The sequence below is a fragment of the Tamandua tetradactyla genome, chromosome 3, assembly GCF_023851605.1.
Source record: "Tamandua tetradactyla isolate mTamTet1 chromosome 3, mTamTet1.pri, whole genome shotgun sequence".
In the NCBI taxonomy this organism is placed as follows: Eukaryota; Metazoa; Chordata; class Mammalia; order Pilosa; family Myrmecophagidae; genus Tamandua; species Tamandua tetradactyla.
Window position 1 is genome coordinate 101,196,624 of NC_135329.1, and position 24,840 is coordinate 101,221,463.

Here is a 24,840-nt window from a genome sequence, read left to right on the forward strand (position 1 = left end):
AGGCTGTGCTACATTGCGTTCTCTCATTTAAGCACCAGCCAATTAAGTCAAACGTCACTCATTGTAGCAGAAACACCTCCTAGCTGATTGCAGATGTCATTGGCAACAGATGAGGTTCACGTACCGTTGGCTTATATCCGCAGCAACAAGACTAGGTATGCTCACCTGGCCAAATTGACAACTGAATCTAACACAGGGAAGAATACAAAACAGTTCTTAGGTCTCCAGATCCAGAGGGACTCCACTTCTATCTGCACATGTTGCAGGTGATCTAATACTGGATTTTGAGCCTGATGATTTCATGGGATGAGGCTTTGGGGTATCTTGGGAGGGGTGAATACATTTTGCATGTGGAAAGAATGTAAACAATTTGTAGCAAAAAGATAGGCTGTGGTGAATTATAGATGGTCACAAATTCTTTGCTATGCCTCTGATCAAGAGGTGGAGTCTATTTCTTCTCCCACATTGACTCCAGGCTGGCTCTGTGAGTTGCTAGGACAAACAGAATGCAGTGAAATGATGTTGTGTGAATTCCAGATGGTAATGTTTTGGAAAACTGGCTCTCTGAAAAAATTTTTTAAAAGCCCTGACTTGCCAGTATCTGTAATATAAACACTTCTACTAATAGACTTGGGAAGAGACACACACAATTGACTCTCACAACTTGTATCAATGGGCTCTAACACACCCCTACTGCCAGGCTTCATCCTTAAGAGATCTGTCCAAATCCATTTTGCAATATATATGGCTACATATTTTGCTTGTGTGTTCTTGCAGTAAAGAAATTTATTTAACCTATTAATGTAAAAAAAAAGATGCTTGTCTAGATAATTTTGCAAGTGCTTTTTATAACATTATCATATCTGGTGCTTGGTTTGTTTCATTTTAGTATTTGTTAAATTATTCCAATTATTTTCTCTGGATATTCTTTACTAGTGATTTTCTTCAAATGACATTTTATAGTAGCTGAAACCTACTATAAAATACAGACCCTGCATTTCTGCCCACTCCAATTCAAACACCACACACTTAGGCCAGAAGTAGGTTACATCTTTCCACCATTCTTGTGTTAAAACCCATGATAACTTGAAATAAATTTGATATACTTTGATATAGACTCTAAAAAGTGTTATGAAAGATTTTACTACTTAGCATTCTTTTTTTTTTTTTTCAAAATCACATTGTAAAAGCTATATAGTTATACAATCGTCTTCAAAAACCTAGGTTGCTGGAACACAATTCAACAGTTTCGGGTACTTCCCTCCACCCACTCAAATACACCATGAACTAAAAAGGGATATCTATATAACACATAAGAATAACCTCCAGGATAACCTCTCGACTCTGAAATCTCTCAGCCACTGAAACTTTATTTTGTCTCATTTCTCTCTACCCCTTTTTTGGTCGAGAAGGCTTTCTCAATCCCTCGATGCCGGGTCCTAGCTCATTCCGGGATTTCTGTCCCACAATGCCAGGGAGATTTGCAATCCTGGGAGTCATGTCCCATATAAGGGGAGGGCAGTGAATTTACCTACCCGAGTTGGTTTAGAGAGAGAGGCCACATCTGAGCAGCAAAAGAAGTTCTCTGGGGGTGACTCTTTGGCATAATTAGAAGTAGGCTTAGCTTCTCCTTTGCAGGAATAAATTTCATAGGTGCGAACCCCAAGATTGAGGGCTCGGCTATTGAATTGGTCATTCCCACTAGTTAGCATTCTTTATGGCGGTAAACAGTTGGGTAATATAAAAATAAAGAAATGAAACATTGGTTTATATCTTTCTTGCCAGATGTTGTTATAATAGTTATAATAGCAAAAATATTATCATTTTATGTCATTCAAAAAGCCAAAAAATAAACCCTATACATAATCTTTGGCTAAACACTGCAGTTATATTTTATACTAGCTTAAATCTAGCAAATTTGAGTCAACATGATATAAACTTGCTAATTTGCATAAATTTCAAGTAATTTGAATTCTCCCTAAACTAAAAGTATTTTAAAAAGGACTGGATTCTGGAAAAAATAGGGGAAATTAATTGAAAAATTAGTGAAATCCAAGTAAAGTCTCGAGTTTAGCAAATAGTACCAAAGTGAGTTTCTTAATTTTGACAAATGTACCATGGTAATATAAGATGATAGCAACAGGTGAAACTCAGTGAAGGGTATATGGAAACTTTCTATACTATCATTGTTACTTTTCTGAAAATGTAAATTATTTCAAAATTTAAAGTTTATTTTTAAAAATGTTGAAAAATTGGCTGTAAGAAATGTTCTACAATGTTATAGGTTTATGTACTCTGCGAATATTATTCCCTTTCATTATATTGATTCCCCTGGGGGAATAATCCATCTAGAATTATGCAAGTTTTGAATTACACGAGACTTTAAACAACTTATCCCATTAACATAGTTCAACTGCTATCTAGACCCAGTTTGTGGGGGAATAATCTGTCTAGAATTGTGCAAGTTTTGAATTATGTCAGGATTTAAAGAACTTATCCTGTTAATATAACTCAACTGCTGTTTGGATTCATTTTGAAAACTAAAGTATACATAGCTGAAGATCTAAGCCTAAACCATAAACTGAAAGAACTCCCTCCTCCCAATAAAAACCAGAAACTTCTCTCTTCCAGATGTGACATCAAAATTGTCACAGTAAAGCTATATTTGTCCTAAATTATCTTTGGACATTCATGCTATTATAGGTCTAGCTTTAAGCATGGAATCTAGAACTCAGGTCCCTAGGAAGTGCTTTTGCCTACCTCCATGAGACAGATGTGAAAGCATGTAAACCCAAATTTTGCAGGCATAATTACAAATCTTTATTAGAAATTTTACTTTTCCCCATGCAGTTCATAGGATTTTATTTTCTCCTTCCTTTTGTGTTCTCCTTTTCCATTACAAGTGTCTTGGGAGAGGGGATTCTAGTTTTTCATTATTTCATATTCCTCTGTAGGTTTTTTGTAGATAAAATTTATCATTTCAGAGATTTCACAGTTGTAAAAGTAATTCTAATAATTTAAATTCTGGGCCTTTCAGGATTTGCAGTTCCTGTTATTTTCCTCTCTATTTAGATACACAGCGTGTCTCTAAACATTATGCTATACTTCTCCGCCCTCTTTTGTTCTAATATCCCTCTCTAATATCAGGTGGACTTTGGTAAATGGTAGAGTTCTATTTCACACAGATGTGAATTAGCAAATTTGAGACAGTGAGAGATGAAAAATATTATTACAGTCTCATTACATGCACATAATTTGAAACCACATAAACTTTCCACACTAAAAATTGTTTTTTGTGCATTAAAGAGTAAGTTTGGTTTAGAAAGTGCCTACTGAGGTCTAGATGTATGTGCACAGAGACTGTTATTTCTTGCATTACATTTATTAAGGGGAAAAAATCTGTCTTCAATTATACACATTTTGAATTATGGGAGGTTTTCAGAAGGTCTTCTTAGAATAGCTCTCAAGAGACTTTAATGATCCAACCTTGATTCTATTTGATTAGTGTTGCTGATGTGATTGCTAATGGTAAAAGTTATCGATTGCTTACCTACATGCCTGGGACTGTGTTGAGTATGTGCTTATCAATGTGTATCACTCCATTCCATCTTTGAGGTAGGTACTGTTAATACAATTTCTACTTTATAATTTAAAAATTTCATGCATATCAAATGTAAGTAATGTGCATGCAGCCAAATACCATTGGATTTAGGGCCAGAATGAATATTTCTTTCTCCATCAGTTCTAAGATCTGTGCTAGCCAATTCAGTATAAAAGACTTAGCGCTCTTTCCTCTGTTATTCCAGCCCTGTAGAAAGGTAAGTAGATTTTTGCTTCTGTGATCATGATCGTCCTACTTTAACTTTTGATCTGCTTCTTGTTTCTTATGTCACTCATCTGCCTTTCAGCTCCACTCCACTGAGGTGGTTATGGGGCAAATGTAGCAAAAGTACTTATTTCTAGAATTGTTCAGGATGGAATCGCTGTTAAGCCATTTTTGTTTGCTTGCTTGATTTTGCTTGTTTCTTTTGGTGTAGGAATTTTGTTGCATCAGTTGAAGTTGCTCCAAGTCTTTTTCTCAGTGGTGCTATGTAAACAAGGCTCTCTAATCAGTAATTTCCCACTTTCTAGGAGCAGTTTAGAACCTGTTTAGAACAGCAGGTTCTAATCCTTACTGTTAAGATACTTCTGCAAACTTTTTCTTTTTTGAATTTTAAAATATGGTTAACTACTCACCTAGAACAGTGGCAGTTTGGCTCCAGCTCATCCGAGGCATTCCATGGCCTATGATGTAATTTCCCTTCTTAAATTCTTCAATTCAAGGAAGCAGAGTAGCCTCAGGGCAGAGAAAAACTAAATCTTCTCAATGTCTTCCAATCTTTGGCTACAGTTAAACATGGAATGGAGGAAAATGATTTGAGCTGGAAGTTGGGACTTTCATACTCCACTCTGTTTTACATTTTCCATCCAGGTAGTGTAACTGTTTTCATAAATTCCTATTAACCAAAGAACTGAAGTTTTTTTCCATGACTATGCTTTTCTTTGCAAGACTTTCATTATTAATTTTTATTTATAATTCATTTTCTGTCACCCCCCCCCCCAAAAGTGAGCTTCATGAAGACAGGGACTTTGTCAACGAAGAGAGCCTGACATGTAGTAGGCATTCAATTCATTTTTGATAAATGGATGAATTAATTATAGTTCAATAATTGTGACCTCACTCATGTCACTTTCAGTTGAATTTAAGGAAGATAGTAGAGAACAGTAAAGTAGAAGGAGCACTTCAAGAGGAATCTGAAGGATTGGGTTCTACTTTCAGGTTTGTCCTCAACTGGTGAAATATATAAATTTGGACAAGTCCCTAAACCTCTCTAAAAGTCTTCCCCCCACTAAATTCCATGTTCTGATTAAATAGTAGTTTATGTTTTGCTTTCATTTCTGAATATCAGTTCTGAATCAAGATTCTTAGTGATTTTAGTTATTGGAAGACTAAGATATGATGCATTTAAATCTTCTATATCTGATGCTATAGATTACACATTAGCATATTTAACGAAAATATTAAGAGTTGTTATATATTCTGCAGACAGTAATGATTGCATTTTTTATTTTTGTGCTCTCAAAAGTCACTTGTTAAATAGAACTGAATCTCTTATTTTCCTGAATATTTCCTTGGGGACCATCTCTATATATGTTTGTACTGATGTGTCTACTTTAAACAATTCCACATTGTTCCTCTAATGATTTAAGTTTTGCTCTTCTTAGGAGAGGGTCATTATTGTTGGAGAGATATACCCAGAGCAGGAGGATTGATAAGACGTACCCTACAAACTAAAGAAGCCAAGTGACTGTGAGTCAGACTGTCTATCTAGAACTGGAATTATACTTGACAAGCAGCCAGAGGAGAGACAATGTTCCCATTGGGAGTCAGCATTTTCTTATCTTCATTTTCACTTGAAAGTGCCAAAGGCCAAGGACAAGTTGAATCCTGCTGCTAAAGAGGCACAATAGGGTACACTCTAAAACTGGAGGGTGAGGTCACCTGCACTCTTGAAATCTGGGCCCCCAGAGTTATCTTTATCCAACAAGTACATTCCTAGGAAGATAGAATGGCTACAGACAAAAGAAAGCATCCTTTGATAGCTCTTTCATTTATCACCTAATGGGAGGGAGACACAGTACTTCAGATCAATGTTCTCCAAACAAACTGTATCAAATATAGAAATTATGCTTTCCATCTCAACTCAGTGCAAACATGCATGTGCATGCATACACAGAGACATACATCTGAAACAAAAGTTTCAAAAATAATATCTATCCTAACTACATTTGATCCATCCAATATTTCTCTGCACTATTTCATTTTTTAAAAAGTGCTTGTTCTGAGATGGCAATTTAGTTTCATGAACACTAGTGGTTTGTAAAAACCTATTCTAAGATGCTTCTGGGAGAGTTAAAGAAAATTATAGCCCTTCACCAACAAAGAGAGCATATAAACCAACAAATTATCAGCAGAAAGTCAAACATAATAAATGTTGTCCCTTTCAACAAATAGTGCTGGGACAATGGGAGACCCACATACAAAAGAGTGAAGCTGTACCTCTACATCACACCATTAAAAAAAAAAAGTAGCATCCTGTAATTTGAAAGTATTTCAAAATAAAAAGTTAAAGATATTAGCTCAGAACAGATCAAAGACCTAAGTATAAGAGAGAAATTATTAAACGCTGAGAAGGAAAAGTAGGCATACATGTTGACCCTGGGTTAGGCAATGGTTTCTTAGATAAGATACTAAAAACACAAATAAATTAGACATCAACAAAGTTAAACATTTTTGTGGTTCAAAGGACCATCGAGTGGCATGTCTATACAATCAGTCTGGATTGTACGATGTGTGAATAAAACTGTTTAAAAATGAACAGAGAGAAGCAAGTGCTAGAGAGAATGCAGAGAGAGAGAGATGTACCTAGTCACTGTCTGTAGAAAAATGAGAGGTCTAGCCCCTTGGAGGGCAGTGTGGTGGTTCCAGGAGGCTAGGGGTGGGGGTACAATATGACCCTGAAACCCCATTGCTCAGTGTATACCTGGAGGAACTGAGTGTAGGCACACGAATGGACATTTGCACACTGTGCTTCTGGCAGCAGTGTTCTTGAGCCACAACAAATGGAGGTGGTCTAAGAGTACAATGACTGAGGAATGGAAGGGGGAACTATGGTGCATACATACAATGGACTACTGAGTGGCCACAAGAAGGAATATAGTTGTGAGGCATGTGTGCCAGTTTGAAAGGATGTATGTATGCTAGAAAAACCATGTTTTAATCCTAATCCCGTTTTTTTTTTTTTTACTTATTATTTTTTTTTTATTAATTAAAAAAAGAATTAACAAAACAAGTAGAAATCATTCCAATCTACATGTACAATCAGTAATTCTTAATAACATCACATAGTTGCATATTCATCATTTCTTAGTACATTTGCATTGATTTAGAAAAAGAAATAAAAAGACAACAGAATAAGAATTAAAACAATAATAGAAAGAAAAAAAAACAAAAAAAACAAAAACAAAAAACCTATACCTCACATGCAGCTTCATTCAGTGTTTTAACATAATTGCATTACAATTGGATAGTATTGTGCTGTCCATTTCTGAGTTTTTATATCCAGTCCCATTGTACAGTCTGTATCCCTTCATCTCCAATTATCCCTTCTCTTTTTTTTTTTTTTTTAATTAACGGAAAAAAAGAAATTAACCCAACATTTAGAGATCATACCATTCTACACATGCAATCATTAATTCTTAACATCATCACATAGATGCATGATCATCATTTCTTAGTACATTTGCATTGGTTTAGAAGAACTAGCAACATAACCGAAAAAGATATAGAATGTTAATATAGAGAAAAAAATAAAAGTAATAATAGTAAAATCAAAACAAAACAACACAAAACAAAACAAAAACCTATAGCTCAGATGCAGCTTCATTCAGTGTTTTAACATGATTACTTTACAATTAGGTATTATTGTGCTGTCCATTTTTGAGTTTTTGTATCTAGTCCTGTTGCACAGTCTGTATCCCTTCAGCTTCAATTACCCATTGTCTTACCCTGTTTCTAACTCCTGCTGAACTCTGTTACCAATGACATATTTCAAGTTTATTCTCGAATGTCCGTTCACATCAGTGGGACCATACAGTATTTGTCCTTTAGTTTTTGGCTGGATTCACTCAGCATAATATTCTCTAGGTCCATCCATGTTATTACATGGTTCATAAGTTTATCTTGTCTTAAAGCTGCATAATATTCCATCGTATGTATATACCACAGTTTGTTTAGCCACTCTTCTGTTGATGGAGATTTTGGCTGTTTCCATCTCTTTGCAATTGTAAATAATGCTGCTATAAACATTGGTGTGCAAATGTCCGTTTGTGTCTTTGCCCTTAAGTCCTTTGAGTAGATACCTAGCAATGGTATTGCTGGGTCGTATGGCAATTCTATATTCAGCTTTTTGAGGAACCGCCAAACGGCCTTCCACAGTGGTTGCACCCTTTGACATTCCCACCAACAGTGGATAAGTGTGCCTCTTTCTCCGCATCCTCTCCAGCACTTGTCATTTTCTGTTTTGTTGATAATGGCCATTCTGGTGGGTGTGAGATGATATCTCATTGTGGTTTTGATTTGCATTTCTCTAATGGCCAGGGACATTGAGCATCTCTTCATGTGCCTCTTGGCCATCCGTATTTCCTCTTCTGAGAGGTGTCTGTTCAAGTCTTTTTCCCATTTTGTAATTGGGTTGGCTGTCTTTTTGTTGTCGAGATGAACAATCTCTTTATAAATTCTGGATACTAGACCTTTATCTGATATATCATTTCCAAATATTGTCTCCCATTGTGAAGGCTGTCTTTCTACTTTCTTGATGAAGTTCTTTGATGCACAAAAGTGTTTAATTTTGAGGAGTTCCCATTTATTTATTTCCTTCTTCAGTGCTCTTGCTTTAGGTTTAAGGTCCATAAAACCGCCTCCAGTTGTAAGATCCATAAGATATCTCCCAACATTTTCCTCTAACTGTTTTATGGTCTTAGACCTAATGTTTAGATCTTTGGTCCATTTTGAGTTAACTTTTGTATAGGGTGTGAGAGATGGGTCTTCTTTCATTCTTTTGCATATGGATATCCAGTTCTCTAGGCACCATTTATTGAAGAGACTGCTCTGTCCCAGGTGAGTTGGCTTGACGGCCTTATCAAAGATCAAATGTCCATAGATGAGAGGGTCTATATCTGAGCACTCTATTCGATTCCATTGGTCGATATATCTATCTTTATGCCAATACCATGCTGTTTTGACCACTGTGGCTTCATAATATGCCTTAAAGTCAGGCAGCGCGAGACCTCCATCTTCGTTTTTTTTCTCAAGATACTTTTAGTAATTCGGGGCACCCTGCCCTTCCAGATAAATTTGCTTATTGGTTTTTCTATTTCTGAAAAATAAGTTGTTGGGATTTTGATTGGTATTGCATTGAATCTGTAAATCAATTTAGGTAGGATTGACATCTTAACTATATTTAGTCTTCCAATCCATGAACACGGTATGCCCTTCCATCTATTTAGGTCTTCTGTGATTTCTTTTAGCAGTTTTTTGTAGTTTTCTTTATATAGGTTTTTTGTCTCTTTAGTTAAATTTATTCCTAGGTATTTTATTCTTTTAGTTGCAATTGTAAATGGGATTCGTTTCTTGATTTCCCCCTCAGCTTGTTCATTACTAGTGTATAGAAATGCTACAGATTTTTGAATGTTGATCTTGTAACCTGCTACTTTGCTATACTCATTTATTAGCTCTAGTAGTTTTGTTGTGGATTTTTCCGGGTTTTCGACGTATAGTATCATATCGTCTGCAAACAGTGATAGTTTTACTTCTTCCTTTCCAATTTTGATGCCTTGTATTTCTTTTTCTTGTCTAATTGCTCTGGCTAGAACCTCCAACACAATGTTGAATAATAGTGGTGATAGTGGACATCCTTGTCTTGTTCCTGATCTTAGGGGGAAAGTTTTCAATTTTTCCCCATTGAGGATGATATTAGCTGTGGGTTTTTCATATATTCCCTCTATCATTTTAAGGAAGTTCCCTTGTATTCCTATCTTTTGAAGTGTTTTCAACAGGAAAGGATGTTGAATCTTGTCGAATGCCTTCTCTGCATCAATTGAGATGATCATGTGATTTTTCTGCTTTGATTTGTTGATATGGTATATTACATTAATTGATTTTCTTATGTTGAACCATCCTTGCATACCTGGGATGAATCCTACTTGGTCATGATGTATAATTCTTTTAATGTGTTGTTGGATACGATTTGCTAGAATTTTATTGAGGATTTTTGCATCTGTATTCATTAGAGAGATTGGTCTGTAGTTTTCTTTTTTTGTAATATCTTTGCCTGGTTTTGGTATGAGGGTGATGTTGGCTTCATAGAATGAATTAGGTAGTTTTCCCTCCACTTTGATTTTTTTGAAGAGTTTGAAGAGAATTGGTACTAATTCTTTCTGGAACGTTTGGTAGAATTCACATGTGAAGCCATCTGGTCCTGGACTTTTCTTTTTAGGAAGCTTTTGAGTGACTAATTCAATTTCTTTACTTGTGATTGGTTTGTTGAGGTCATCTATGTCTTCTTGAGTCAAAGTTGGTTGTTCATGTCTTTCCAGGAACCCGTCCATTTCCTCTAAATTGTTGTATTTATTAGTGTAAAGTTGTTCATAGTATCCTGTTATTACCTCCTTTATTTCTGTGAGGTCAGTAGTTATGTCTCCTTTTCCATTTCTGATCTTATTTATTTGCATCCTCTCTCTTCTTCTTTTTGTCAATCTTGATAGGGGCCCATCAATCTTATTGATTTTCTCATAGAACCAACTTCTGGTCTTATTGATTTTCTCTACTGTTTTCATATTTTCAATTTCATTTATTTCTGCTCTGATCTTTGTTATTTCTTTCCTTTTGCTTGCTTTGGGATTAGTTTGCTGTTCTTTCTCTAGTTCTTCCAATTGAACAGTTAATTCCTGCATTTTTGCCTTTTCTTCTTTTCTGATATAGGCATTTAGGGCAATAAATTTCCCTCTTAGCACTGCCTTTGCTGCATCCCATAAGTTTTGATATGTTGTGTTTTCATTTTCATTTGCCTCGAGGTATTTACTAATTTCTCTTGCAATTTCTTCTTTGACCCACTCGTTGTTTAAGAGTGTGTTGTTGAGCCTCCAGGTATTTGTGAATTTTCTGGCATTCTGCCAATTATTGATTTCCAACTTCATTCCTTTATGATCCGAGAAAGTGTTGTGTATGATTTCAATCTTTTTAAATTTGTTAAGACTTGCTTTGTGACCCAGCATATGGTCTATCTTTGAGAATGATCCATGAGCACTTGAGAAAAAGGTGTATCCTGCTGTTGTGGGATGTAATGTCCTATAAATGTCTGTTAAGTCTAGCTCATTTATGGTAATATTCAGATTCTCTATTTCTTTATTGATCCTCTGTCTAGATGTTCTGTCCATTGATTAGAGTGGGGAATTGAAGTCTCCAACTATTATGGTATTTGTGTCTATTTCCCTTTTCAGTGTTTGCAGTGTATTCCTCACGTATTTTGGGGCATTCTGGTTTGGTGCATAAATATTTATGATTGTTATGTCTTCTTGTTTAATTGTTCCTTTTATTAGTATATAGTGTCCTTCTTTGTCTCTTTTAACTGTTTTACATTTGAAGTCTAACTTGTTGGATATTAGTATAGCCACTCCTGCTATTTTCTGGTTGTTATTTGCATGAAATATCTTTTCCCAACCTTTCACTTTCAACCTATGTTTATCTTTGGGTCTAAGATGTGTTTCCTGTAGACAGCATATAGAAGGATCCTGTTTTTTAATCCATTCTGCCAATCTATGTCTTTTGATTGGGGAATTCAGTCCATTAACATTTAGTGTTATTACTGTTTGGATAATATTTTCCTCTGCCATTTTGCCTTTTGTATTATATATATATCATATCTGACTTTCCTTCTTTCTACACTCTTCTCCATACCTCTCTCTTCTGTCTTTTTGGTTCTGACTCTAGTGCTCCCTTTAGTATTTCTTGCAGAGCTGGTCTCTTGGTCACAAATTCTTTCAGTGACTTTTTGTCTGAGAATGTTTTAATTTCTCCCTCATTTTTGAAGGACAATTTTGCTGGATATAGGAGTCTTGGCTGGCAGTTTTTCTCTTTTAGTAATTTAAATATATCATCCCATTGTCTTCTAGCCTCCATGGTTTCTGCTGAGAAATCTACACATAGTCTTATTGGGTTTCCCTTGTATGTGATGGATTGTTTTTCTCTTGCTGCTTTCAAGATCCTCTCTTTCTCTTTGACCTCTGACATTCTAACTAGTAAGTGTCTTGGAGAATGCCTATTTGGGTCTAATCTCTTTGGGGTGCGCTGCACTTCTTGGATCTGTAATTTTAGGTCTTTCATAAGAGTTGGGAAATTTTCAGTGAAAATTTCTTCCATTAGTTTTTCTCCTCCTTTTCCCTTCTCTTCTCCTTCTGGGACACCCACAACACGTATATTTGTGCGGTTCATATTGTCCTTGAGTTCCCTGATACCCTGTTCAAATTTTTCCATTCTTTTCCCGATAGTTTCTGTTTCTTTTTGGAATTCAGATGTTCCATCCTCCAAATCACTGATTCTATCTTCTGTCTCTTTGAATCTATCATTGTAGGTATCCATTGTTTTTTCTATCTTTTCTACTTTGTCCTTCACTTCCATAAGTTCTGTGATTAGTTTTTTCAGTTTTTCTATTTCTTCTTTATGTTCAGCCCATGTCTTCTTCATGTCCTCCCTCAATTTATCAATTTCGTTTTTGAAGAGGTTTTCCATTTCTGTTCGTATATTTAGCATTAGTTGTCTCAGCTCCTGTATCTCATTTGAACTATTGGTTTGTTCCTTTGACTGGGCCATATTTTCAATTATTTGAGCGTGATCCGTTATCTTCTGTTGGCGTCTGCGCATTCAGACAGATTTCCCTGGGTATTGGATCCAAAAGTTTGGAAGATTTTTCTGTGAAATCTCTGGGTTCTGTTTTTCTTATCCTGCCCAGTAGGTGGCGCTCGTGGCACACGTTTGTCTGCGGGTCCCACCAGTAAAAGGTGCTGTGGGACCTTAAACTTTGGAAAACTCTCGCCGCCCTGGGGGTTCGCTAGCCGAAGTGGCTTGAGCCGGCCCGGGGTCCGAACGCAGGGAGGGTTGCTGGTCGCCGCAGCCAGGGAAAGAGCCCGTCCGAATTTCCTAGTCGGCCCTGGGCAACAAGCGTGGCGGGAGGGCGCCAGCGGCAGCGGCCCGCCCGAGAGAGTGCACGTTCCCCGGGAGTCACAGGTTTGGAAGGGGCCTCCCGCACCCATCACCGTTCTCCGCGGCCTGGGGGTTTCCGATCCAATTCTCTCAGTTGGTCCGGGGGCTGCGCGTGGTGTGGGCGCCAGCCGCCTTGGTTTCAGGGGACCACCTCTCCAATTCTCCCAGCCGGCCCGGGAAGGGGGAAGGGAGTAACTCCGGCCGCTTGCCACCCCGCCCGGTAAGGCCCGCGCGCCTCGGCGATCTCACCCGAGCTGCTTCTCTCAGCCAGCCAGCCGTTCCAGGATGGGGTACGCTGTCTTTTTCATCTCTGTTGTGGCTTTGGGCGCTTTCTGTATCGTTTCTACTCCCCTAGTAGGTGTCCTGGAGAAGAAACTAAGATCCGCGCGTCTTACTAAGCCGCCATCTTCCAGGAAGTCCCCCCTAATCCCGTTTTATAAATCCAGCCATTTCTTCTAATCTCTATTCAGCACTGTATGTTTGAATCTGTAATTAGATCATCTCCCTGGAGATGTGACTCAATCAAGAGTGGTTGTTAAACTGAATTAGGCGGAGATGCATCTCCCCCGATTCAGGTGGCTCTTGATTAGTTTACTGGAATCCTGTAAAAGAGGAAACATTTTGGAGAATGTGGAAGATTCAAAGAGACCAGAGAATGAAATAGCCACGAGAAGCAGAGAGTCCACCAGCCAGCAACCTTTGGAAATGAAGAAGGAAAACACCTCCCGGGGAGCTTCATGAAACAGGAAGGCAGGAGAGAAAGCTGATAGATGATGCCATGTTCACCATGTGCCCTTCCAACCGAGAGAGAAATCCTGACTGTTTCATCATGTGCCTTCTCACTTGAGAGAGAAACCTTGAATTTCACTGGCCTTTTTAAACCAAGATACCTTTCCTTGAATGCCTTTAATTAGACATTTCTATAGACTTATTTTAATTGGGACATTTTCTCGGCCTTAGAACTGTAAGCTAGCAACTTATTAAATTCCCCTTTTGAAAGCCATTCTCTTTCTAGGATATTGCATTCTGGCAGCTAGCAAACTAGAACAGCATGCAACTAGGTGAATGAACCTTAAGAGCTGTATGTTGAATGAAATGTTAGGAAAAAAAGACAAATATTATCATGCCTCAATCATATGAACTAATTATAATGTAAATATTCAGTGAACTAAAGTTGAGAACATGGGTTATCAGGTCGGGGCTTATTGTAAAGCCTTCCTAGATTGTAAGCTCTTACAGCTGTCACATATATTCAGAAAGTATAACTGTTAATTCTTAATTCTGAGATACTGAGCTGTTTGTATATAACGTGGTCTTTCTCAGAAACTTTGAGCATTTATGTGACACCTCAGATTCAGAGTTAGAGCTCTGAAGCTGTGGAAGTCATCAGTACCCCATATAGGAACTGTTTAGGAAGTTGAAAAAGTGATCAGATTTCAAGTAGAGACAGGACTAAGATATATCAAAAGACTGGGTAAAGGATGATCTCGTCCATGTTTTAAAACTTCAACTTCTGTGTGAGACTAAAAGGAGAGATGTTTATTTGGTGCAAAATTAATATTTTGGGTAGCATATTTCCTAATTCAACTTATATGGTCAGTTAACATCATAAGTACATGGAATCTTGAATAAGGCATGAGATTTTGTTGTTTTTTCCAGGTTAGTGTGATGCCCCAATAAATTCCAGAGTGATTTGGGCAGTGAATAAAGAAGTATTTGCAAAGTCCCCTTGGGGGAATGGGGAGAAAGCGGCAATATTCAACCTCCCCATATGGAGAATTTCTAATATTCTAGTAAGCAGTGGGGATAACCAAATCAATAAGCTAAGCCCTCGATCTTGGGGTTCACCCCTATGAAACTTATTCCTGAAAGGATAAGTTAAGCCTACTTAAAATTAGGCCTAAGAGTCACCCCTTGAGAACCTCTTTTGTTTCTCAGATGTGGCCTCTCTCTCTAAGCCAACATGGCAAATGAACTCACTGCCCTCCCCCTGTACATGGGACATGACTCCCAGGGGTGTAAACTTCCCTGGCTACATGGGACAGAAATCCCAGGATGAGATGGGACCCAGCATCACAGGATTGAGAAAAACTTCTTGACCAAAAGGGGGAAGAGAGAAATGAGACAAAGTATCAGTGGCTGAGAGATTTCAAACAGAGTTGAGAGGTTATCCTGGAGGTTATTCTTACACAATGCATAGATATCCCCTTTTTAGTTTATGGTGTATTAGAGTAGCTGGAGGGAAGTATCTGAACTGTAGAGCTGTGTTCCAGTAGCCTTGTTTCTTTTTCTTTTTTTCAAAGAGAGAAAGCATTTATTACTATGCACTTAGTAGGAGAGCAGATAGCCTAATGACCCAAAATCTGTCTCCCTAAACTGCAGTAATTTGGGTAGCTTTATTAGAGAAGAGGTGGACAGGGTTTATGATAATGAGCACTGTGGCTCCAGATGAGGTAGTTAGACATGTTCTGATTATTGAGCATGCACAGACTGATTACATCTTAGTCACAGAACATATGAAAGAAAATGGCGAAATGGAGTATAGGTGACTTGTAGGTTAAAGGCTAAGCTACTGCGCATGTCAGGTGGGCCCACTTAGGTTTGATCCAGTCTCGGTCATCAAGATAATTTAGGACTTAGGGTGGGTTAGTTCCAGGCAGACCTACAATCCTTCATTAACTTCCATTAGGGGCTATCTTTAGTGATTACAAGACTCTAAAGTTGAAAAACTGGATAACTAGGTATAGATGAGGGTTAGTCACAAGTTTTTTACAATCACAGGGGCAGAAGATAAAGGCTCTACAACCATTATCAGAGATCAAGGCAGCTGGATTACAATTCACAGATTTCTGAATTCAGAGAATTCAGAAAGCAAAAAGTAATATTTATATAGCGATTTAGCAATCAAAATCATCCCTTAAATCCTGATTTCTTGGTTACGGTTCCTCCCTGTCCTTTGACCATTCCCCAGTGTTGGGGGATATCTGGAGGACGACTGCTCTGACTACTTCCTACTGACAATATAAAGGACTGTGAAAGAATATGATAGTATCCTCTAAAATTATGCGTTAATATCCACCCACACTACCAAATTAGGTCTTCTGATGAAATTACCCTACTCAGATTTATTCAACCCATTACTGTCTGGCAGAAGGACAAATGTGGGACAAATTTAAGTTTTTGTTAACTAGCAAGTTGTTCTTGTAGCAAAGCCAAATTGACTTTCGGTAGGAAACTGAGAATTGCTTTGACTTAAAAAGATCTTGCAATAAAATATATATAGATAAAAATAAAGAATAGAGTGAACAAAGGTTGAAATAAATTAGGTAAATGGAAATACTAGTGGTCAATGAGAGGGAGCAGTGAGGGGTATGGTATGTATGAGTTTTTTCTTTTTTATTTCTTTTTTCTGGAGTGATGCAAATGTTCAAAAAAATGATCATGGTGATGAATACACAAATATGTGATGATATTGTAAGCCACTGATTATACGCCATCTATGGAATGTTTGTATATTAAGAATGTTTATATGTATTCATGTTGTTTTATTAATAAAAAATATTTTAAAAAACCATCAGGAAATTTAAAAGTTAGCCCACAAAATAGGAGAACATTTTTGCAAATCATACATCTGACAAGGGACTTTTAACTTGAATACATTTAAAAACTCATGACTCAATAATAAAAAGATACTCCAATTTAAAAGTGGGTAAAGGATATGAATAAATATTTTTCCAAAGAAGATATGCAAATGGTCAAGAAGCACATGAAAAGATGCTCAGCATCAAGGAAATACAAATAAAAATCACAGTGAGATACCAGTTCAAACTCATTAGGATGGCTATAATAAAAAAGATGGATTATAGAATGCTCATATGCTGCTGGTAAGAATGTAAATGGTACAGCCACATTGAAAAACCATTTGGCAGTTCTTCAAAAGGCTAAACATAGCTGGAGACAGCACAAGTGTCCATTGATAGATGAATGGCCAAACAAAATGTGGTAAATCTACACAATGGAATATAATTCAGCCATAAAAAGAAATGAAGTTCTTTTTTTGTTAATGTATTTTTATTTAGATATCTTCATATACCATACAACCCATCAAAAGTGTACAGTCAGTGGTTCACAATGTCATCACATAGGTTTGTGTTCATCACCATGATAATTTTTAGAACACATTTGCATTACTCCAATAAATTAAGTGAAGTGCAAAAAAAAAGGCCCTATACATCCCATACACCTTATCCCTCCTTCTTATTGACCACTAGTATTGCAATATACCCATTTTTAAGATGTACAATAGTGGTAGGTTAACTAGGACAGCATAGTATCGGCAGAGTTATATATATCAGTGGAACAAAACAAGACACCCAGAAGTAGATCCATAAAAACATGGACAACTGACTTTTTTTGTTTGTGGTATAGTTATACGATCATTATAAAGATCAGGGCCACTGGATTACAGCTCATCAACCTCAGTTATTTCCTTCTGGTCACTCCAAAATTCCAGAATCTAAAAAGAAGTATCTATATAATGAGTCAACAGTCACAGGAATTTGTTGAATCCTAATTTCTCTGTTACAAACCTCCTTCCTCCCATTTGATCTTTCTCTCAATCTTCAGGGACATCTAGGCAATAACCATTTTAACTTCTCCATGCTGGAAAAGGATATTGACCTTCTGCAGTAGAGGAATGAATCTGGCTGTTATTCTTGGGGAGATTGGTGCCTCTGGGTTTGAGGACTTAACTGGCCTAGGAATATTCTGGAGGCCTTAATTTTCTGAAAAAATAAACTTACTAAGGAAAACTTTGCAGAGACTTAGATAGACTTAGGCTCTCCCTGGGATAGAAATTAAGTTCTGAAACCTGTTAAATCATGGAAACTTGAAATCATTATGCTAAGTAAAATAAGCCTGACACAAAAGGACAATATAGTATGAATTAACTTACATGAGGTATCTAGAATTGGCAAATTTATAAAGACAAAAGGTAGAATAAAGGTTACAAGGGTTTTGTGAGGAGGAGAAACTTGAAAGTTTTTCCTTAATGGATATAGATTCTGCTTGGGATGATGAAAAAGTTGTGGAAATAGTGGTGATGTTTATACCTTATTGCAAATGTACTTAATACCACTGAACTTTACACTTAAAAATGGTTAGAATAGTAATTTTAAGTTATGTATATTTTACCACAATAAAAAATAAAATAAAAATATTTATAAGATTAAAAATTCAAAAATAAAGGTTAAATATATACCATTTGACAGCATTTCCACTCCTAGGTATACTCATTTTTCAAGAGAAATGAAAACATATGTTTTCAATGCAAAAACTAGTACATGAATGCTCAATACAGCATTATTCATAACAACCCTAAAATAGAAATAACACAAACCAACTGATGAATGGATAAGTGAAATGTGGTATATCCACACAATGGAATCTTTTTTTTAAAATGCAACTTTACTGAGACATATTCACATACTCATATTCATATTCATCCAAAGTATACAATCAGTGGTTCACAGTATCATCATATAGTTGCATTCATCAACACAATCAATTTTTGAACACACATAATGGAATCTTATTTGGCAAAAATGTAAATGAAATATTGATATATGCTACATCACACAGATGAACTTCGAAAACATTATGCTAAGTGAAAGAAGCCAACCACAAAAGGGCAGATATCATATGATTCCATTTTTATGAAATGTCCAGAATAAGCACATCTGTAGAGACAGAAAGTAGATTTGTGGTAACAAGGGGCTGGGAAATAGCAGAGAATGAAATTAGATAGCAGCAACACTTGTTCAATTCTATGGATATACTAAAAAATAATGAATTGCACATTTCAAAAGAGTGATTTTTATGATTTCTGAATTATATCTCAATTTTTTTTAAAAAAAAGGAGTGAAAAATAAAGACACAGCACACTCACTCATACGGGATAAGCAAAAGCAGTGCCCAGAAGAAAATATATTATTGTAAATGACCACATTAAAAAAAATTTCAAATCAATGACATAACCTTCCATCTTAAGAAATAAGAAAAAGATTGAACTAAACCCAAAACTAGGAAAAAGGAAATAATAAAGATTAGAGAAGAGATAAATGGAAAATCAAAAGAGATAATCAGCAAAATGAAAAGTTGGTTCTTTGAAAAGTTCAGGAAAATGGTCAAAACTTTAGCCAGACTGACCAAGAAAAAAACAGAAATGACTCAAATTAGTAAAGTATTGAATGAAAGAGGGAATATTACTGTGCTGGTTTGAAAGGATGTATGTCCCCTAGAAAAGCCATGTTTTAATCAAAATCCCATTTTGTAAAGGCAGAATAATCCCTATTCAATACTATATGTTTGAAACTGTAATCAGATCATCTCCCTGGAGATGTGTTAAACTGGATTAGGTGATGACATGTCTCCACCCGTTTGCGTGGGTCTTAATAAGTTTCTGGAGTCCTGTAAAAGAGGAAACATTTTGGAGAATGAGAGTGATTCAGAGAGAGCCAGAGAAGAACAACATAGCCACGAGAACCCACAAGCCAGACCTTTGGAGATGAAGAAGGAAAATGCCCCTGGGGAGCTTCATGAAACAGGAAGCCAGGAGAAGAAGCTAGCAGATGACACCATATTCACCATGCGCCCTTCCAGATGAGAGAGGAACCCTGACCATGTTCACCATGTGCCTTTCCAGATGAGAGAGAAACTCTGACTGTGTTCACCATGTGTCTTTCTGGGTGAGAGAAACTCTGAACTTCATCAACCTTCTTGAACCAAAGTATCTTTTTCTGGATGCCTTAGGTTGGACATTTCTATAGACTTGCTTTAATTGGGAAATTTTCTCAGCCTTAGAACTGTAAATTACCAACTTATTAAATTCTCCCTTTTTAAAAGCCATTCCGTTTCTGGTATATTGCATTCCGGCACCTAGCAAACTAGAACGATTACTATTAACCTTACAGAAATAAAAAGAATTATGATACTATGAATAAGTATATGCCAATAAATTAGATAACATAGATGAAATGGACAATTCATAGAAAGACACAAACTACCAAAACTTTGACTTGAGAAGAAATAGAACTAAGTAAACTTATAACAAGGGCAGTGATTAAATTTACTAAATGAAAAACTACAAAAAAGAAAAGTACAGGCCCAAATAACTTCACTGGTGAATTCTACTAAAGATTTAAAGAATTAGTGAGAGTTCTTCCAAATTCTTCCAAAAATTAGAAGAGCAGGGGACACTGCCCATCTCATTCTATGGTACTAGCATTACCCTGATACCAAAACCAGAAAAAGACATCACAAGAAAGAAAACTAGAGACCAATATCCCTTATGAATTAGATGCAAAAATCCTCAACAAAATACTACCAAACCAATGTCCTCTCTTCCCCAAGTTTCCTTATGGGTCAGGCACTGCATTATATGCCTTATAGCAACCAGTTCTTTGCCCCAGGCAGCTACAACTTGACTGTTTGCCCACAGTGATCTGTGGAAGAATCCTGTGAGCTGCCTTCTATAAGTAGAGTAAGTTCTGGAATGGTGAGCCTCTGACAAGAGTATCCTGATTCAGTCCCTCGTGATGCCACCAGTTGGAATGTGTCAGACAAATATGCTCCCAGCACTCTGCTTCCTCCAGATCTAGGACCAGGGGTGTGCTCTGAGAGTGCAGACCAGCTCTGCACTAAGTGCAGGGATAAGGGATGGGCCAGGCAGGGCACTGCAGGATCCTACCACTTTTATGTAGCCTTTTGCTTGATTCAGTATTTTCTCTGCTTCTGCAAGACTTTAGCTATTTTCTGGAACTTTGAAGAAAATGTCCCTGCCAGTCTTGCTGGTTGTTTAAAACTTCTGTAGGGGGATAGATCCCTGGAGCTTCACACTCCACCCATATTGACCAGGGAGAGCTGGTAGTTGAATTATACATTCCAATTTAGATGCATTCTTAATCTTAATCAGCATTAATCTTAATCACTGTAAATAGGGTCTTTTGAAGATGTTATTATTAATTCGGGTGTGGCCCAACTGAATGAGGGTAGATCTTAATCCAGATTACTAGAGTCTTTCATAAGCAGAAGAAATCCAGGCACATTAGAGAATGACATGGGGAGAAGCCAGAATCTAGAAGTTGGTAAAATCCAGAAGAAAAAGTAAAGGACATCATGTGATTCATGGCAGGGATACAACCAAGGAACTCCAAGGATCACTGGCAGCCAGTACCAGAATGGGACTAGACTTTGGGGAGAAAGCATTGCCTTGCTGATGCCTCAATTTGGATTTATAGCCTCAAAACTGTGAACCAATAAATTCCCATCACTTAAACCAGCCCATTGTGCAGTATTTGTCATAGTAGGCTGGCAAACCAGGACACTTGGAATGTCTTAATTTCTCTCTAATATTGAAAGATGATTTTGCTATGTACAGAATTCTTGGTTGGCAATCATTTTAGCATTATGAATAGGCTTTCCCTCTGCCTAATGCCCTCCATGGATTCTTTTTTTCTAGGGTAAGCAGGCAGAAAATTTATTGAATATGCATGCAGAGCAGGAACTCGTGGGCACTCTCACAAGAGGATAGAGGTGAGAAGCAATAAACAATATGGGGCCATTTGCTTTTATAGATTAGCTTTACTTAGCCCCTCCCTCCCTCCCTTGTTCAGGGCTTTTTCTTCTACCATCGTTTCTCTCCAGGGTGGTGCCCGGTGGTAGGTAGTGTGTTTGGGTGGGTTGGTTGGCTCTATCCTTCCTCACAGATGACTCACTCAGGTGGGGAGTGAGTCGTTTGGCTTCAAATCGGTTGGCTGCTGGGGGTGTTTCCTGTAAGTGGGTAGCCCTCAGGCAGGGTGTCTGTACTGGACATAGGCCCTCCTGACCTTGATTAACCATCTGTGCTGGTTTGAAGGGAAGTATGCCCCCTAAGAAAAGCCATGTTTTAATATGGATCCCATTTCTTAAAGGTAGAATAGTCTCTATTCAATGCTGTGTATTTGGGACTGTGATGGGATCATCTCCCTGGTTGATGAGATTTAGTTAAGAACGGTTGTTAAACTGGATTAGGGGATGACATGTCTCCACCCATCTGAGTGGGTCTTGATTAGTTTCTGAAGTCCTATAAAAGAGGAAACATTTTGGAGAATGAGAGATTCAGAGAGAGCAACACTACAAAGCAGAGAGTCCACCAGCCAGCGACCTTTGGAGATGAAGAAGGAAGACACCTCCCGGGGAGCTTCATGAAATAGGAAGCCAGGAGAGAAAGCTAGCAGATGACGCCATGTTCGCCATGTGCCCTTCCAGCTGAGAGAGAGAAGCCCTGACTGTGTTCGCCATGTGCCTTCTCACTTGAGAGAGAAACCCTGAACTTCATCGGCCTTCTTGAACCAAGGTATCTTTCCCTAGATGCCTTTGATTGGACATTTCTTTAGACTTGTTTTAATTGGGACATTTTCTCGGCCTTAGAACTGTAAACTTGCAACTTATTAAATTCCCCTTGTTAAAAGCCATTCCGTTTCTGGTATATTGCATTCCGGCAGCTAGCAAACTAGAACACCATCTTTGTTTAAGAGCTTATCATGTTTTTTTATTTCTCTCTCATCTCTCCATGTTCTAACCTGCCTCACATTTCCCACTCAGAGAGTTCATGCCCCTTAAACTTAAGAGGCGCTGAGAGACAAGGATCTATCTTCCATAGCTGCCTCTGGCATGTTAGGGGTTTAGGCCCTGCCTGACAGGGCATAGAACTTTCTGGCTATCTTATTTAGTTGAGAAGGGAAGTTGAAATGGCTGAAAATTCTCACATCAGCATCGCTTTTGTGTGAAAGTCTTCTAGATTGGAAGAAATAATGTTGGTGAGAAGCTTAAACATGCAAGGGCCAGTTAATAGCAGGAGGATAAAAGTGAGTGGCCCTACAAACCCTCGATCATGAGGCTTACTCCTGTGAAACTTATGTAGGTAGCGGAGAAGTTTAGACTACCTATAGGCATGCCTAAGAGTTACCTCTGGAGGACCTCTTTTATTTCTTGGATGTGGCTTCACTCTCTCTAAGCCCAACTCTGCAAGTGAAATCAATGCCCTCCCCTGTATATGGGACTTGACATCCAGGGGTGAAAGTCTCCCAGTCAACGTGGGAGATGACTCCCAAGGATGAATCTAGCCCTGGCACCGTAGGATCAACAATTCCATCCTGACCAAAAGGGGAAAAGAAGTATAACTAATAAAGTATCAGTGGCAGAGAGAGTTCAAATAGGGTCGAGAGGCTACTCTGGAGGTTGCGCTTATGCAAGCTTCAATTAGACCTTGCTACCTGTCATAACCTGCCAACCCCCAACCAGGAATATTCGAGCCCATCCTAAAGAACACCTAGAGCAATTTATAAAATTCCACAAGGGTTCCAGGCACTAGAGTAACTTTCCAGAAATCTACAACCTCCAGATGGGTCCCTGGTCCAGATAAGTCCCGAAACCTAGCCCAGCCTCTCTAGAACATCAGATAGTTCCACCTCCTTACCCCGTATTAGTGACAGACCCTTCCAATATGAAAAAGTTAGAATGGCCATAGCCCAAACACTCCTAAAGAGAGGGATGGAAAGATCAAAGGTGATGGTGGAGTTATACAGAGACGATTGAATTTAACAAATGAATATGAATGCTGAATCATTAAATTGATATCTCTTCTAGTCTCTGGTATTTTAGAGAAGCTAGAAGTAAAACCCTAAAATTGTGGAATTGTAACCCAAGTCAAACTCTGAAATATGTTCTACAACTAATTGTGGTGCTGTGTTTTGAAATTTATAGCTTTTTTGTATATGTAATTTTTCACAAAAAAAAGAAGGAAAAAAAAAGTCGATTGTGGTGATAATAAAATATTTAAGCCCTCTAGCCTCCTACATTCTGGAGCAGCTAGAAGGAAAAATCTGAGAGGATCATATGATAGACCATGACAAACTGTCTGGGATCTGTCCTGTAACTACTGTTGAAGAGTACTTTGAAAACTATTGCTTTCAAACTGTATGTTAGTTTACAAAGTTAGCATATTGCAAGACTGTACTTTGAGGTAGCTGGAGGCCAGTAAGCTCTGCTGCTAAATTACTTTCAAAGCCATAGGGATTATTTCTGAAACTCTTGGGGAGTACTGTTTAAGTGAGTAGGGTAGGAATTTTATAAACCCCTACCATTCAATAACAAATAGGTATTGAGAGTTAGGATGAAGAGGGATACAAAAATGCATTTTTAAGATTTAGGACTAAATATTTGCATGCAGTCAAGGGTTATCTGTGGGCTAACAATAGGATGCTTTCATCTTATACAGACAAGTTCATTTGCTTAAGAATTTTCTCTAGATTGCCAAAAAGGCTTGATCTGGAAGGGGCTTTAGGGTAATGAAGGGGATAAATATTATCTGGGTTTATTAGTCTTAAGGTGGCCCCCAGGGAGTGAAAAAGATCTTTCTAGAAGGGATGGGGCATTCTGGTACTAACAAGAACTGATAATTTAAAAGTATGCTAACAATTTGATAAAAGGAGGCGCTGAGTAATGGTCCTGGCTTTAGGCTTTTTATTTTCCCCTACCATGGGACAGGTTTGTAGAGGTAATGGGCCCAAGTGACAGGTCATAACAGAATAAATGCGGTGCATGGGTGGTTCAGTGGTAGAATGTTCGTGTTCCATGTGGGAGACCCGGGTTCGATTCCCAGTCTATGCACCACCACCACCACTCCCCAAAAATAGAACAAATGGCCACAGTATTAATTAAATAAATTAATTGTCTTACCTGCCAGGTTGAAAGTCACACAGGGCTTTTCAAAACTGATGTCCTTCAGCAACATCTAGGGAGCCACTAGCACCCCAGGCCTCCTCAGTCTTGTTCAGGAGCAGTCACTAAGGCCTTTGCTGCGGGGGGGTGGGGCTTGACTCCCCATTGGAACTTGGTGCACTCCTGGACTCAGTGTACATCTTTCCCACACCTAGTGCCAA

General features: G+C 37.8%; 1 long non-coding RNA gene across 1 annotated transcript in view; it reads right to left on the reverse strand.

Moving 5' to 3' along the window:
• The window catches only part of LOC143676268 (uncharacterized), a 98,694-nt gene extending 73,969 nt beyond the window's left edge, over positions 1 to 24,725 (reverse strand). Inside the window, exons 1-2 of the long non-coding RNA XR_013171966.1 lie at positions 24,638 to 24,725; positions 4,237 to 4,384 (exon numbers count right to left, since the gene is read on the reverse strand). This is a non-coding gene — a long non-coding RNA (uncharacterized LOC143676268). The remainder of the gene's footprint in view (positions 1 to 4,236; positions 4,385 to 24,637) is intronic.
• Positions 24,726 to 24,840: the final 115 nt, after the last annotated feature.